Here is an 11664-nt window from a genome sequence, read left to right on the forward strand (position 1 = left end):
ACAAGAAGAGGAGGATAAAATATCCAATGTGCTTTATGCTTCAGTTGTAGGAAGCTTTTTGTATGCTATGGTATGTACTAGGCTAGATATTGCATGTGCAATGGGAGACGTTAGCAAGTCTATGAGTCATCTTGCGATTGAGCATTAGGATGTAGTCAAATGGATACTCAGATATTTGAGAGGAACATCCAATTAATGTTTACATTTTGGGGGCTCTACTAATGATTTGCATGGCTATGTTGACTTAGATTTAGCAGGTGATCTTGATACCATATGGAGTACTGTAGGATATGTATTTATTTTTGGTGCGACAATAGTAAGTTTGGATTCTCGATTGTGGAAGATGAATTCTTTATCCACTATAAAGTTAGAGTAAGTTATTTCTATAGAGGAAACTAAGGAGTTGATATGGCTTTAGTTTTTCATGGAAGAATTGGGACACCCACAAAGGGATAACTTTTTGTTTATAGATAGCTAGAGTGTCATTTATCTTGTGAGAAATATGCACTACATTCAAATACAAAATACATATAGTTATTGTACCATTTCATTTGATCAATTTTATATGATGGACATTTAAAGCTAAGAAAGATACATAAAGATGATAATCCAACATATATGTTTACAAAGGCAGTGACAAAGGAGAAGCTGAAATCCTCTTCAATTTTGGTTAGTCTTCTAGACTAAATAGAATAAAAGCATAATAGAGTCTAGGGTGGTTTACATTCTAGTGAGAGCTATAGGTTTAGTAGTGCTATGACCAATCTCCAAGTGGGAAGTTATTGTTTTGGATTCTGATCAGTCTCCAAGTAGGTGATTGTTGTTATATGGAGCCTAATACAACTTGAAGGTTTATTTTTTCTTACTTCATATGGTGTGGTTTTCCCCCAATTTTTACTATCGAGGTTTGGTAGCAATGCCTCCATGCTCTAGGGGTCAAGGGGCAACACCCCATGCAAGTTCCTAGAGAAATGCCCTAGGTAGGCTCAAGGGGCAGCACCCCTTGTAGAGTCCTAGGTTCAAGGTCAACACCCCCAAAGCCAAAAATGAATTGTCTATTGTAAAAGGTAATGAACGATCTTTTTTTCTATCGGTTGACTTATTCTAGCCCTAATTTTGTAAGTGGAAAAAAACTTGTATATAATAGCTTAGGGTTAGGGATTTCATAATGTATGATGATTTTAGTGGCTTCTTGTGGCAGTATTGAGCTACAAGGGATTTCAAATTGTAATCAAGCAGTAATCATTGGATAATAAGAATTTTAGACTCGCTGGTTGGTGGACATAGCCCAGGGATTGTGTGAACCACATTAAATCTTTGTCTCTTGTGTTCTTTTCTATGTGTTTTATACTTTTTTTTATATATTAGTTACATTTGCATGTAATTTTTATTTTTGTCTTCCTAATCCTAACAATGATGCCTTTGAATATCTCATTGGTGTTCTTGGGGTCATGGATCCTCCTTTTTAGAATTGGTTAATGTAGGATGACATGAGTTAAGTGGTTTTAATTGGCTTATCTTACATTTAGACTTGATATTTTGGGAGCTTCTCCTAAGGTGGAGTAGTTGATTTTTTTAAAGAAGAGATATGAAAAGGAAGGGTTGGACATTTTCCATTAATTTCCAAGGGGGGAGAGAGCTATGTCAAAAATAAAGAAAATCAAAGATAGTGAGAATAGAAGGAAGAATTATGGAAGAGAGAGATATCAAAGATATTACTTTGTGCATTGAAGATTTTTGACATTATATATTGCCATCAATTCCAAAGGGGGATATTGTTGGGAGATTTTTAGAGATTCCTATTTGGATTTTTTGTTTGTTTTGTTTTCATTAATCTTTTGTCATTGATGTAAACATATATGTCTATTAGACAATGTTCCTATTGATGAATAATGTAAAGAGAGTTCTAGTAAAGACACATTTTGTTGAACTTGAGCTAACAAATATTATGGGATGATATTTGGCAATTCTACATCCTATATTTTTTATTAAATGTGTTTCTAAGTTAATTTTAAGAAGTAACATAATATTTTCTTAGAACTAGTTATTAATTCTATTCACTGAGAACTACTTTAGATAGTGGTCTGGCTCAGTTTTTGGAGTTTTAGAGAGCATAATTTTGGTCTATGATCTAGGATACTTTATGAAGATGGATATTCACGTATAGATGTGGGTTTTCTTGAGGATTGGTGACTCAAAAGTTAGTTCGTTCATTGAACAATGAAAGAGAATTCATTTCTTGGCCAACTCAGTCAAAAAATGTATTGATTGGATTATTATGATTATCTATTAGATGATAACATTTTATTGGATATTGTATTGTATTCTATATGTGTTATAATTTACACCTATTCAATTGTATTGGTTGATGTAATTATTTTAATTAGGTATTACATTGAGCTAACCTAATAAGTGTCACATACTTGTATAAGTGAGTGAATTCATTTGTGAATTTTGATATATACCTGTGTAAGATTCAAAAAGTGTGTATCGGTGGAGAAACTGATATGATGAAAATATTGGATTAGTTATAAGGATAAAAGTTGATTAAGAAGAGGTATGAGTAGAATCTAATAATTTACTTCAAAGCAACTATATTGGAATAGTTGACACTTTTATTTAGTTCATCTCAGTGGATTATTGTCCATAGAGAGATGTGGCTCATTCATTGGGTTGTTTCCCTTATTATATTCATATTGTTGTCTAATAAGGGTTGTTGTCCTTGTTGTAATAGAGAAGTGAGCTCCATGTGAGTGTCTGAATGAATATACATTTCCCATCAACCTTTAGTAGGGTTTATGTGTGTGTGTGTGTGTGTGTGTGTGTGTGTGTGTGTGTGTGTGTGTTAATACATCATCTAGTGGGTTTGATTCCCACTTTGGTTTTTCCCTTAACCAGGTTTCCACCAAAAAAATGGTTTTACAATGTTATTAATTTGCTTTGCATTGCATTTATGTTTACAAATCTGATATGTGATGGATGGTTTAATGTTTTGACTCGACCACAATAGATATGTGATGTATATCCCAATAAGAATGCATCATGTTGTATCTTGGATTGAGCTTCATCCTTTTGGTTTTAGGTTCCTCTCTTTCTATCATTTGTAGTTTTGAACTTAGTTATTTAGTTCAATAGTTGTGTAAACTTAACCAACTCACTCTTATTCCTCTCACAAAGTTTAAGTGGGAAGGATAAGTTTATCTAGATAAGATTTGGTTCTATTTTTGTTATTGTAACAAATTGTTAACCTTTTAAATTAAAATGATTTTTATTTTTTGTATAAATATCATCTAAATAGTGTAGGATGGGATATTTGCAAACCCTAAGATACTAGATATGTAAAAAACACTTTTGTTTGCATGTTTATATGATCATAGTGTACAAGTAAAAATCATATAACATGTAACAATGTGTCATAGTCCCTCTGAACTCCCCCCGATAGAAAAATAACCCAACCCTGAGTCCCACCCCTAACCACTCCCAATAGGTTGTTGTCAAAGAGGTGTCGAAGCAGGCACCACCACCCCAAAATGCTTGGTGAGAATTTTTTTTTAAAAGTAGGCAAACTTGGAAAATGTTGTAAATAGGCTACTGAAGGATGTTGTTGGGCTCAACAATTAGTTGCACAACTCAAATAATTTTTTTATTAATGTGATGCATGTGTGTTCAATCACCTTGTTTTTAATGCAAGAACATATTTTTGGAGTAAAGCCTAAAGATATGGATGACTGCAAGGATCTCTTAAAATTCCTAAAGGAAGAGCGAGCCTCAACTCTCCTCTCCAAGCGAATAGGTGGAATGCAAATGTGTAATTGATCATGTGTGTCTCTTTTTTGCACTTACTATTTTTTGGTAGTCCTAGAGGCTCTGAAAACTCTTTAAATCTTGGTATTACTTATAATGGCCCTGCATGGCTTAACTCTTTTCTGGGCACTATCGTTAAGTATGGTAATAATGCTAGTTTTTATTATGCTTTAAGATACTTTGGTTCAAATTATATTTTTGATAGAGGAAAAAATTGGTTTCTCATTATGTTGTTAATGTGCTAGTTTCTATTAAAGTGTTTTTTATTGTGTTGTTTATACTCTAGCTCCTTTTGTACCACGAGCCAAAACTCTCTTGTTGCTTTCATATTAAAAACAATGTATCCTTAGTACCATCTAAATCATTAGGCATTTTAGCTTAGCTCTCATTCTACTAGCATTATAGCATACTTTCTAGCTTAGTTTCATTTTATGCTTTAGCTTAGTTCTTTTTGTTAGCTTGCATTTCATTTAGAATAGCTTGCATTTGCATTAAATTTTATTCTAGATTCTTGGGTATCGGCACTCTTGCCTCTACTTTTTGAATCTCTTGTTCTATGGTGCACCTTACAAGGGTCACATAGTTTGGTTCATTTGAGAGCCACCATCTCATAGCCTTTGGACATCATAGATAGAGAGCTATAAGCTAGCTCTTGAGACTCACTCTTCCATGGCTTCTCTTAAGAATAATGGTTTATAGAAGTGTGACACTTTTATGCACACACTTTCTAACCATTATAGCATTAAAATCCTTTAATCAAGCTTGACCTAAGAGTCATTTGTAAATCCTTTAATCAAGGTGACATTATAATGGAATGATTTAAAGACCTCTAACTAGACAACTCGTAACAGGGTGATTAAATCCTCTAATAGGGTCACACCTAACAATGTGTTTTGTAATCTTTAACAGGGTTGCCTCTTAACCAAGATCACTTTAGAAGAGTGAAAAGTGGTAGCATGTTGCTTGGTGGGTTTTCCAAAATTAGGTCTCCACATTAAATCTTGGTGTCATATATGTGTGGATGTTATTTTGTGATGCATCATATCTACTGTTGCTTATTTTTGTTAGTCGACATATACTAAACAAAGAGCTAGTGATGAATGGATGAGTTAAGTTACTATATTGGCCAAGTGACTTTATGAGATTGATTTAGTTGTTTGAAGTTGTTAAAAATTGAGTTGGTACATCTAGACCCGAGGATAACTATCCCCCCCCCCCCCCCCCCCCCCCCTGCGGCCCCCAAAAAAAAAAAAATCTGAATATTCTAACAAAATATGTCAATGTATATTTCTATGAAAGTTGCATGTGGAAAACAAAAGAGACTTAGTTTTCTGAAGAGTGCAAAGGAAAAAAATATATGAATAATTGGAGCTTGTGCATACAAATTTATGGGGAGTAGCTCAAGTATCTCCCCTTGGTGGCTCTCATGTTATATTTATTGATGATGCAACTAGGAAAATATGGGTTTCTTTCCTTAGAAAGAAATATGATGTATTTGTAACTTTAAAAAAATTGAAATGCTTGGTTGAGAATAAGACTGGTAAAAGATTAAAATATCTCAAATCTAATAATGGCGGTGAGTATTGTAGCTAAGAATTTGAATATTATTGTTACACTAATAGTATTCATAGAAAAAAAACTATTTCAATGACTCCATAAGAAAATAGAGTGGCTGAATGCATGAGCATGACAATAATAGAGTGTGTAAGGAGCATGAGGTTGCATGTTCAGATACCCTTAAACATATGGGCATAAGCTATCAAAACTAGTGTATATTTGATTAATAGTGGTCTCTCTAGTCCTTTGGGTTATGGTATTCTAAATGAAGCATAGACTGGTAAGAAGGTGATTTATTCTTTTCTTAGAACCTTCAATTGTGAAGCATTTGCACATATAGATTTTGAAAATAGAACCAAGCTAAGAGCTAAGTCAAATAAATATGTATTTTTTGGATATGGACTTGATGAATTTGCTTATATACATTGGGATTTTTAAAATCATAAAAATGTAAGAAGTAGGAATGATATATTCAATAGGAAAGTGTTGTATAAAGATCTGTTGCAACATCATGAGAAGAAAGAAAATGATTATGTAGTATTGGATGATACTCCAAAAGATGATGTTTCAGTAGTTCCTTGTGCTCTACAACGAAAACAACACAAAATATCACAAACCCTAGTGAATGCTAAGTAGACCTACATAAAGATTGTATCCCTCTTTGTATTCTATTTTATTAATAGATGTAGGTGAACCAGAATGTTATGATGAAGTTATTCAAGTGGATACAAAGCTTTAGTGGGAGTCTATAATGATAGAAGAAATGGACTCCTTTTTGAACAATCAGACTTGAGATTTATATAAGTTACCTGCTGGAAAAAGAGCTTTACAAAATAAATGGGTTTATAGATTGAAAGAAGAGGATGGAGGTAAGAATATATTTAAATTCATATTAGTTGTAAAAGGATTTGCACAAAAAAGGGAATTAATTTTGATGATATATTTACTTTAGTTGTTAAAATGACTTCTATTCGTACTATTTTAAGTATTGTGGCTACTAATGATTTGCATTTAGAGTAGCTTGATGCTAAAACAACCTTTCTTTATGGTGATTTGGATGAAGAAATATATAAGGCATGTCCATAAGTATTTGAGGTCAAAAGTAAGAAGAATATAGTGTGCAAAATGAATAAAATTTTATATGGCTTGAAGCAAGTACCTCGGCAATGGTATCTTAAATATGATAGTTTTATGCATGAGCATGGATACACTAGGTGTCATTTAGACAATTGTGTTTATTTTAAGAGGTTGGCTAATGATGCATATATTATTTTATGTTTATATGTTGATGATATTATCGTAGTTGCGTCTAACATGGATTGCATCTAAGGGTTGAAAAATTAGTTAGCACATTCATTTGCTATGAAGAATTTGAGGGCAACAAAATAGATCCCTGGTATGAAAATTTATAGAGATAGGAAACACAAGAAATTGACTCTATTTGAGGATGATTATATTGAGAAGGTGTTGCAACATTTCTCTATGGTGAATGTCAAAGTTGTCAACACACATTTTCCTGATAATTTGAAATTGACTTAGAGATGTGTCTAAAGACACAAGAAGAGGAGGATAAAATATCCAATGTACCTTATGCTTTAGTTGTAGGATATTTTTTGTATGCTATGGTATGTACCAGGCTAGATATTACATATGCAGTGGGAGATTTTAGCAAGTATATGAGTCATCTTGCAATTGAGCATTGGAATATAGTCAAATGGATTCTTAGATATTTGAGATGAACATCCAACAAATGTTTACATTTTTGGGGTTCTACTGATGATTTACATGGCTATGTTGACTTAGATTTAGCAAGTGATATTGATACCATATGGAGTACTATACTATATGTATTTATTTTTGGTGGGACAACAGTAAGTTGGGTTTCTCAATTGCAGAAAGTGAATGCTTTATCCACTACAGAGGTAGGAGTAAGTTATTTCTATAGAGGAAACCAAGCAGTTGATATGGCTTTAGTTTTTCATGGAAGAATTGGGACACTAAAAAAGGGATAACTTTTTGTTTACAGATAGCTAGAGTGTCATTTATCTTGTGAGAAATATGCTCTATATTCAAAGACAAAATACATATAATTGTTGTACCATTTCATTTGATCAGTTTTAGATGATGAACATTTAAAGCTGAGAAAGATACATACAAATGACAATCCAACATATATGTTCACAAAGGCAGTGACAAGGGAGAAGTTGAAATCCTCTTCAATTTTGGTTAGCCTTCTAGACTAAATAGAATAAAAGAATAATAGAGTCTAGGGTGGTTTACATTCTAGTGAGAGCTATAGGTTTAGCAATGCTATGACCAATCTCCAAGTGGGAGGTTATTGTTGTGGATTTTGATCAATCTCCAAGTAGGTGATTGTTGTTATATGGAGCCTAATACAACTTGAAGGTTTATTTTTTCTTACTTCATATGGTGCGGTTTTCCCCTAGTTTTTACTATTGAGATTTGGTAGCAAAACTTCCATGCTCTAGGGGTCAAGGGGAAATTCCCCATGCAAGGGCCTAGAGAAATGCCCTAGGTAGGCTCAAGGGGCAACACCCCTTGCAAAGTCCTAGGTTGAAGGTCAACACCCCCAAAGCCAAAAATGAATTGTCTATTGTAAAAGGTAATGAGTGCTTTTTTTTTCTATTGATTGACTTATTCTAGCCCTAATTTTGGAAGTGGAAAAAAACTTGAATTCTAGCCCTAATTTTGGAAGTGGAAAAAAACTTGTATACAATAGCTTAGGGTTAAGGATTTCATAATGTATGATGATTTAATTAGCTTCTTGTGGCAGTATTGAGTTACAAGGGACTTCAAATTGTAATCAAGCAATAATCATTAGACAATAAGAATATTGGACTTGCTGGTTGGTGGACATAGCCCAAGGATCAGGTGAGTCACATTAAATCTTTGTGTCTTGTGTTCTCTTCTATGTGTTTTGTACTCTCTTTTTTTATTAGTTACACTCGCATGTAATTTTTATTTTTGTTTCTGTAATCCTAACAAGAACGCCTTTGAATATCTCATAGTTATGTTTGGGGTTATGGATCCTCCTTTTTAGAATTGGTTAATGTAGGATGACATGAGTCAAGTGATTTTAATTAGCTTATCTTACATTTAGACTTGATGTTTTAGGAGCTTCTCCTAAGGTAGAGTAATTGATTTTTTTTGAGAAGATATATGAAAAGGAAGGGTTGGACATTTTCCATTAATTTCCAAGGGGGGGAGAGAGTTATGTCAAAAAATAAAGAAAATCAAAGATAGTGAGAATAAAAGGAAGAATTATGGAATAGAGAGATATCAAAAATATTACTTTATGCATTGAAGATTTTTGACATTATATATTGCCATCAATTCCAAAGGGGAATATTGTTGGGAGATTTTTAGAGATTCCTATTTGGATTTTTTGTTTGTTGTGCTTTCATTAATGTTTTGTCATTGATGTAAACATATATGTCTATTAGACAATGTTCCTATTGATGAATAATGCAAAGAGAGTTTTGGTGAAGACGCATTTTGTTGAACTTGAGCTAACAAATATTATGGGATGACATTCGGCAAGTCTACATCCTATATTTTTTATCACATGTGTTTCGGAGTTAATTTTAAGAAGTAACATAATATTTTCTGAAGACTAGTTATTATTGCTATTCACTTAGAACTACTTTAGACAATGGTCTGGTTTAGTTTTTTGAGTTTTAGAGAGCATAATTTTGGTCTATGATCTAGGAAACTTTACAAAGATGCATATTCACGTCTAGATGTAGGTTTTCTTAAGGATTGGTGACTCAAAAATCAGTTTGTTCATTGAACAATGAAAGAGAATTTATTTCTTGGCCAATGTATTGATTGGATTATTATGATTATCTATTAGATGATAAAAAATTATTGGATATTGTATTGTATTCTATATGTGTTCTAATTGACACCTATTCAATTGTATTGGTTGATGTAATTATTTTAATTAGGTCTTATATTGAACTAACCTAATAAGTGTCACATACTTGTATAAGTGAGTGAATTCATTTGTAAATTTTGATATATACTTGTGTAAGACTGAAAAAGTGTACACTAGTGGAAAAACTAATATGATGCAAATATTGGATTCCTTATAAGGATACAAGTTGATTGAGAAGAGGTATGAGTAAAATCTAATAATTTACTTCAAAGTAACTATATTGGAATAGTTAACACTTTTATTTAGTTCATCTCAGTGGATTATTGTCCACAAAGAGTTGTGGCTCATTCATTAGGTTGTTTCCCTTATTATATTTAGATTGTTGTCTAATAAGGGTTGTTGTCCTTGTTGTAATAGAGAAGTGAGCTCCATGCAAGTGTTTGAATGCATATGCATTTTCCATCAACCTTTAATAGGGTTTATGTGTGTGTGTGTGTGTGTGTGTGTGTGTGTGTGTGTGTGTGTGTGTGTGTGTGTGTGTGTTTGTGTTTATTAATACATCATCTAGTGGGTTTGATTCCCACTTTGGTTTTTTCCTTAACTAGGTTTTCACCAAAAAAATGGTTTTACAATGTTATTAATTTTCTTTGCATTGCATTTATGTTTACAAATCTGATATGTGATGGATGGTTTAATGTTCTAACTTGACCACAATAGATATGTGATGTATATCGTGATAAGAATGCATCATGTTGTATCTTGGATTGAGCTTCATCCTTTTGGTTTCAGGTTCCTCTCTTTCTATCATTTGTAGTTTTGAACTTATTTAGTTATTTAGTTTAATAGTTGTGTAAACTTAACCAAATCACTCTTATTCCTCTCACAAAGTTTAAGTGGGAAGAATAAGTTTATCTAGATAAGATTTGGTTCTATTTTTGTTATTGCAACAATATGTTAACTTTTTAAATTAAAATTAATTTTTTTTGTTTGTATAAATATCATCTAAATAGTGTAGGATGGGATATTTGCAAACCTTAAGATACTAGACGTGTAAAAAACACTTTTGTTTGCATGTTTATATGATCATAGTGTACAAGTAAAAACAATATAACATGTAACAATGTGTCATTAGTTACATGTCATCACCCCACAATCCCTCTAAACTCCCCCCTAGCAGAAAAATAACCCAACCCCAAGTCCCACCCCTAACCACTCCTAATAGGCTATTGTCAAAGAGGCGTCGAAGCAGACACCACCACCCCAAAACTTGGTAGCTCGGTGGGCATTTAAAAAATAATTAGTAGGAAAACTTGGAAAATGTTGTAAATAGGCTACTGAAGGACATTGTTGGGCTCAACAATTAGTTGTACAATGTGAATAATTTTTTCATTAATGTGATGCATGTGTGTTCAATCACCTTGTTTTTAATGCAAGAACATATTTTTGGAGTAAAGCCTAAAGATGAGGATGACTGCAAAGATCTCTTAAAATTCCTAAAGGCAGAGCGATGCTCAACTCTCCTCTCCAAGCAAATAGGTGGGAATGTGAATGTGTAATTGGTCATGTGTGTCTCTTTTTTGCACTTACTATTTTGTGGTAGTCCCAGGGGCTCTAAAAACTCTTTAAATCTTGGTGTTACTTATGATGGCCCTGTATGGCTTAACTCTTTTTATGGGCACTATTGTTAAGTATGGTAATAACTACTAGTTTTTATTATGCTTTAAGATACTTTGGTTCAAATTATATTTTTGATAGAGGAAAAAAGTGATTTCTCATTATGTTGTTAATGTGCTAGTTGCTATTAAAGTGTTTTTTTATTGTGTTGTTTATACTCTAGTTCCTTTTGTACCACGAGCCAAAACCCCTCTTGTTGCTTTCATATTAAAAACAATGTATCCTTAGTACAATCTAAATCATTAGGCACAAGTTCTTTACCAATATTATAATTGTTATTACATAGCATAACAAACCATTAGACCTCTAATTATATCCATTAAATCTTGTCAGATGCTAAGGAGGCATCGCCACAAATTAAGATGTCATTGCAAATAAAATAAGGTGATTATGCACATTTAATATCTCTAAGCTACTTACAAGATGAATCATCAAAAATCAACGAACCTTAGGGTATAGAACTAAACAAATCATGGAATGTAGGAAGAAAATCATCACTAAGCATATTACAACATGATGACTAATCAATGGAGGTTTAGTCATCATATAGTGAATCATCACTAGATGCTTTGAGTGAACATAAGGCTATATCATAAAGAAAACTGAAATGGAGAGTATATACCATTAGAATGTTAAAAAAAGGTATTCACTAAGAAGATCTAACAAGGATGTATCCAAATTACAATTTTAATCAATCTTTTTAGATATAAATAAAAATAGAAGGATAATTT

The sequence above is a fragment of the Cupressus sempervirens genome, chromosome 8 (genome assembly GCF_028749045.1).
Source record: "Cupressus sempervirens isolate cs-2001-9-10 chromosome 8, ASM2874904v1, whole genome shotgun sequence".
Taxonomy (NCBI): domain Eukaryota; kingdom Viridiplantae; phylum Streptophyta; class Pinopsida; order Cupressales; family Cupressaceae; genus Cupressus; species Cupressus sempervirens.